The sequence below is a fragment of the Petaurus breviceps genome, unplaced genomic scaffold (assembly GCF_028583685.1).
Source record: "Petaurus breviceps papuanus isolate PSGF00001 unplaced genomic scaffold, PetGlider_PUasm1.0 582, whole genome shotgun sequence".
NCBI lineage: Eukaryota > Metazoa > Chordata > Mammalia > Diprotodontia > Petauridae > Petaurus > Petaurus breviceps.
Window position 1 is genome coordinate 11,484,958 of NW_027186390.1, and position 6,833 is coordinate 11,491,790.

Genomic DNA, 6,833 nt, shown 5'->3' on the forward strand with positions numbered 1-6,833 from the left:
GACCCAGAGATTCTGTGACAAAGATTAAATTCTAGAAAATAGCTCCAATCTCCCACTCCATGTAGCAGTTTGCCTCTCACTTTTCCTTGCTGTGTGTCAGGTTTCCATAGTAACCTTTGTTTGTGGAAAGCTCTGATAAATGCACTGCTAGAAAACACACGCTGGTACATTTACGCCTTGGTAAGGGGAATAAAAGGAAGGCGGTGCAGATGGGAGAGGGAGGAAGGTGAGGGCGCCTAGGTAATGAGAGGTAATGAAAGCAAATGATGCTGCGGGCTTCACTGACTCAGAAAAACCCTGGACTGGGTGTGGTGGTGGGCCTCCAGGAATCCCTGCTCCCTGGGCTAGGCTGGGGTTGGCAGATCCCTTGGACTCAAGGGTTCTAAGTTGCCATAGGGCGAGAGCTGATGAAGGCATCAACGTGGTGAGCCTCTGGGGGCAGGGAGCCATGAGGCCTCCTAAAAGACTCTGAACCAAGTCTCCCATGGCCACCATGGCCCTACTCTGTCCTTGACCAGAGAACTAAAAACCATCATTCCTGAATCCCTCTCTTAACATCACTGAGTGAATTTTTTCCCTTTTCTACCTCAGAGGTGTCGACAAGTGGGAGGGTCAGAAGCTGCTCCTGTTTAGGAGGGGATGAAAACTTCCCTAGGATCCTTCCTTGTTGCCCCTTTCCCCCTGCAGTTTTCCCTTGGAAGTCTTCAGCTAAGCTCTGTGGTTTAAAGCCCATCAAATTGCTTTTAACATCAATACTCTCATTTAGTTCTTAAATCCTAGCAATGGAACTCATTAACACCATTCTTATTCTGCACTCTATACTGGGGTGGGTAACCTGCTGCAGCCTTGAGGTCACATGTGGTTCTCTAGGTCCTCAAAAATGTGACCCTTTGACTAAGTTCAAACTTCATAGAACGAATCCTCTTTATAAAAGGATTTGTTCTGTAAAGTTTAGATTTGGTCAAAGGGCTACACTTGAGGACCTAGAAAGCCACATGTGGCCTCAAGACTGCAGGTTTCCCACCCTGGCAATACCATTAATAAATGTAGAGTTTGAGGACCTTGGTTTGAATCTGGGCTATGCTATTTATAAGCTGAGAGACCTTGGTCAAGTCCCTTAACCTTTCCTGGCTTCAATTGTCATAATTATAAAATGAGGGGACTGATTGGTGGAAGTACTTTTGAAACCTTAAAGTGGTGTCTAAAATGTCATTATCATCATCATCATCACCACCACCACTACCACCATCATGATCATGGTCATGATCACTATTGTTATAATATTTCTTTTTTTTTTCTGTTTATTTTCTGAAGGGGAAAAGGCATGGCAATTGGAGTTAAGTGACTTGCCCAAGGTCACACGGCCACTAAGTGTTAAGTGTCTGAGACAGGATTTGAACTTAGGTCCTCCTAACTCCAGGGCCAGTGCTCTATTCACTGCCCCACCTAGCCACCCCTATTATAATATTTCTAAGGTCCTTCCAACCCTTGAGCCTAGAAATAATTGTCAAATTTCCTTATGTTGTTAGGCATAGACTACATATGATTAGACTATTTCAGTATGACTGAGAGTTTGGTTGCTAGAAAAAAAAAACCCAATTCAAAAAGACTTTATACTGATTTGCAAGCTTCAAGGAAATTAGTATAAGTCTATTTGAAAATTGGTGAATTTGTCCCTTAGCAGTTAACTTGTTCATACAAATTCACATACATATTCACATATTTATATTCTCATTGTCTAAGAACTTGCAGTTTGCTCAAAAAAAAAATCACTCCTTGGTTCTCCAGCCACCCTATCTGTGCCTTCATGTGCTTTCTGCATGGGGTGTTAGAATCAGTAAGAGTGAAATGCCTCTATGTCCCAGATACTTCACTTTGAAAATCATGTTCTTTTCTGTAAATGATTTAACTGTGGGACCTTTTCCTGGCAAAGGGACCAAATGAGTGCAAAACTATGGCCTGAAATCAAGCAGCAGGGCTGGAAAATTCATACTCATTTCAGTAACCTGCGTTAGTGCATGCAGATATACAGCAAAGCTGCCCATTCAGGGCTTACCTTTCCAGCACATCTCTCATGCACGTTCCATCCAAGAATGCTCTAAGGCTTCCTGTAATGAGCCAATGTGAGTCACTTTCAGTTACGCTTACACTTACTTGGGGAAGCATCCCTTGGACTTTTGTGACCACCCAGAGCCTTGACAATGTTTTTTCTATTTAGACTAGAAGTAGTGCATGGTAGTAATATACATCTTTTTCTTTTCTTTTTTTTTAAGGAAAAGGAGAAAGAAAGATTCATGCCATCACATTTGTTAATGTCCACCTTTCTCTCTCCCTGGACACCGCCTCCTTCCTGAGCATTAATGATACTACTTTTTCCTGGGTCTCCCACCTGTCTGACCGCTCCTTCTCAGTCTCCTGTGTTGGCTCTTTCATCCTTCCCAATCAAGTTCCCTAACTGTGGGTGTTCCCCAAGGTTCTCTCAAAGTCCCCCTACCCTCTCTCTAGGCTTTCTCTTTCAGTGACCTCATCAGCCCCCACTATAATGATCCTCTTTGTGCTAATGACTCTCAGATTTATATTTTCATCTCCAATCTCCCTGAATGTTAGTTCCCTATCACCACTTCCCTTTTGGATATTTAACTGAATCTCAAACTCAACACACCCCTCAAAATATTCAACTTATCCTATAAACTCACCCCCTTTCCAAAACTTCCCTGTTCTTGTAGAAGACCCTACCATTCTTCCAGTCTTGCTTGGGTGACCATCCCCTCTCTCTGAGCCTCAGTTTCACCATCAGTAAAATGGGATAATTGGACACTGGTGATCGCTGAGGTTTCTTCTAGCCCTAATAGTATCTTATTTTATTTCACGGGTTTGTCTAGTGAAGGCATGTACTAACACTGGAGTTCCTGCTTTGCTGAATCAGGCTGGGGATTGGAACAGGCCTCAGTCAGCAGAGCTGCTCCTTGATTTACCAAGATGACTATATATGGTTGTCCTTCCTTCTCAAAGAAGACCAAAATGACATCACTTTGTTAGAGTCAAGTTTTAGTGTGTCTGACTGCGGCTGATCAGACCAATGGGAACTTAGAAGGCTCTACCACAGTTTGGACACAGATGGTCCATATGAACATTTGGGGTGCATTTTCCAAATTTGCACATCTCGTGTTTCTTTTGAACCACTTCAAATCTGCTTTGCTCATAGAGCACAGCACCTTTTCTGATGTGGGCATGTCATGCTGAGTGGTCTCCCATGTCACACAATCAAGTCCTTGTGTCGCTTCTTCTGACCACCATATGAACACTTGCCCTTTGTGAGTTCTCCATAAAACAGTCTTTTAGGCTTTCGAACAATGTGGCCAACCCACTGGAGTTGTGCTCTCTGCAGCAATTTGAATGCTTGGCCCTTAGGGGTGTGTAGCTCTGGCCTATAAGGGAACAGAATTATCAGGAGCATTCAGACTATAAGACTATAAGGAAAGTCAAACTTGGTTATTATCTAATTAGTTCTAAATTATCTGGGCAATTCAGACTCCAGGTTATGAATTATTTGATGTCAATTTGTGAACCATCTGCAAACCAGTTGATAATTGTGAATTGTGCCATGGCCTCAGGGAAAAATGGTCAGAGTCACCATTGTGATAACATATAACATTCATACGATTTATACCTATAAGTATATAGGATTTACATTTAGGATTTAGAAAGTATGTGTATGTCTTCCTCTAGGGCTCTAAGCCAAGTAGCACAAGTATTATTATCCCCATTTTATGGATGAGAAAACTGAAGTTTAGTGACTGTCCCATGGTCACAGAGATACTATATAAGCATGAAGATCCTAACCCATGTCTTCTTAATCTAAGCCCAGGGCTTCTTTCACCAAGGTAGGAAGGAAACCAGAATTTATTACATTTTATTAAATTTATTAAATGTATGTGCTAGGTATTTTACCAATATTATCTCATTTGATCCTCACAACAATCATGTGGGATGGGTGTTATTATCATTATTGTTGTTATTATCATTATAGTTGAGGAAACTGAGGCCAACAGAGGTTAAGTGATTCACCTAGGGTTACACAGTAAGTGTCTGAGGTAAAATTTGAACTCAGGTCTGCCAGGCTCCAGGTCCAGCACTCTCTCCATTGTGCCAACACCACACCATACTTTTCTTCTTCCTCCACTGCCCACAAAGGACAGCTATGATTATTGGTTGTTGTTGTTGTTTTTTCTGAGGAGGGAAGGTAAGGCAATTGGGTTATGTGACTTGCCCAAGGTCACACAGCTAGTAAGTGTGTCAAGTGTCTGAGGTCAGATTTGAATTCATGTCCTCCTGACTTCAGGGCCAGTGCTCTATTCACTGTGCCACTTAGCTGCCCAATAACTATGATTATTATGTGGTATTCTCCTGAAGAAATTGACTCAAAGCAGGAATTCTCAACCTGGGGTTTATATACTTGTTAAATAAAATTTTTTTTGATAATGATATTTCAATATAATTGTTTTCTTTTGTAACTGTATTATTTTATTCACTTAAAAACATTATTCTGAGAAGGGGTAAATAGACCTCATTAGATTGCCAGAAGGAACCAGGACTCAAAAAAGAAATTCCTAAGAACTCCCGACCTAAGAGAAGAGATAGGTTTATTCTTTTTTTTTCTTTTTGGAGGGCTACTGGGGTTAAGTGACTTGCCCAAGGTCACACGGCTAGTAAGTGTGTCAAATGTCTGAGGCCAAGTTTGAACTCAGGTCCTCCTGACTAAAGGCCTGGTGCTCTATTCACTGTGCCACCTAGCCACCTCAACTCATGTTTATTCTTTTTTTTTTTTTTAAGCAATTGGGGTTAAGTAACTTGCTCAAGGTTACACGGCCAGGTGTTTCTGGGTGGGTGCTAAGTGTCTGAGCCCAGATTTGATCATCCGGACTCTGGGGCTGGTGCTCTTACTCTCTGTGCTACCTGGCCGACCCAGCTCATGTTTATTCTTGACAACATGTTTACAAAGGCAGTGGGAGGTACAGGTCTCAAGGGATGGTCTGGGCTTTGGTTCTAGCTCCAGCATTCGCTAACTCTTCTTAGTCCTGACATTTCCCATTTCCCTTCCTTGGGCCTTGGTTCTCTCATCTATAAAATGAGAGCTTGGACTGAATGCTCTCTCAAGGCTTTTTCCAACTCTTCTCAGCCCATGATTTTGTGATTCCATGATTTTTGTCAGGTCCCTAGAGATGTCAGGGTGGAGGTCTGTCTTTGTTTTTTCCTGGTAACCCCTCCTCTTACCCCCACCAAAAGTCCCCACCAGTCCAGAATGATGAATAATTTCTATGCAATAAGAAACAAAGAGAAAAAAAACCCTCTGGTCAGGGGAAAAACAAGCCTTTACTCATCTGAGGGCCTTGGGGCTCCTCTTACCCCTGTAGCATCTTCTGTCAGAAGGTTTACTGAGATCTCCCTTCATTAGCTGCTGGCTTCCAGGCAGTGAGAATCCTGGTCTCCAGATGCAGAACCTTAGTTTCTGCAGATCTCTGCTCCCCAAGCTTTATACCCAAGCATTCAATTCTTGATTTCTATTCCTGTTTCTTGCTCCCTGACTCCCCTTCCCCCCCACACTTCTGGGGTTCATTTTTTCTCCTCAATTTGCCTCCATGGGAATCCAATTTTCCCCCACCCCCTCACCTCCAGCCCAGATTGCTCTTTGGAATTTCCTTTTGGTCCTATTCCTCTGATGGACAGGGAGGGCATCTAAGGAAGTGAGATTTATTTAATGTCAAAAGTTTGCACTTTTGTGAGGCACAGCCTTAGGGCACTGCAACTGTAACTGGGAATATTTTCAACTGAGGCAAAAAACAAAACAAAACGGTTGAAGGAGGGAGGGTAGGAGGTGGGATGGTTTCAGGAGTAATCTCACTTTGTCATACTGGGAGAAAGAAGAAATGGCTGTTACCCAGGCAGGGGTTGAGGAGGAAAGGTTTCCCAAGAGAAGGATATCATGGTAATAGGACGCTGGGGGGAATCACTTGAAAGCAGTTATCCAAGGTTGATGGTACAAGCCTGGGAGGACCAGGAGATGAGGTAAGGGGATGGAGTGGAGGCTGCTGGGGAGAAGCATGATCCCTGGTTGTTGGTACCTTAGGACATAAGCTCCTTTCACACCCTGATAGTTCTGTCTTTGGCTCTGAACCTCCAGGGAAGGGCAGGGGGGTGGGGGTAAGCCTCTGAAACCATACCATTTTAAAAACATTCATTACAGGGGTGACTAGGTAGCACAGTGAATAGAGCACCAGTTCTGGAGTCAAGATGACCTGAGTTCTAAATCCAGCTTCAGACACTTAACACTTACTAGCTGTGTGACCTTGGGTAAGTCAACCCCAAAACCCTGCTTTCCTCCCTCCAAAAACAAAACAAAACCAAAAAACCATTCATTACAGATCCTTCATGACTCCAGCTCCCAGCATCTGTTTCTTTAAAATAATGCATAGGAGTAGAGAACCTTTAAAACCCTCCTGCCTATAACATGATCCTTTTTATGTGGGATTGACCCATAGCACCTTATTTCAGTGTGCTGGTAGGTTGGTTGCAGGGTCATCTCAGGAGTTAACCTCAGGTCCAATCCCCTTGGATCTCCTCACTTTGTTCCTCTCAGAGTGGGATTGGTTCATTCAGGCATGCTTATGGACAACCTAAGCACTCATCAGGAAATGGTGCTGGGGCTGCTGGTGAGTGATTATACCCAAACCACAAAGTGTGGCAGCTGTTTACTTCTGAACCCTATTCCCTGCCTCCGTTTGACCTGTGTGTATATGTATGTAGGGAAAGAACTGTGCCTCTATCTTCGGCTC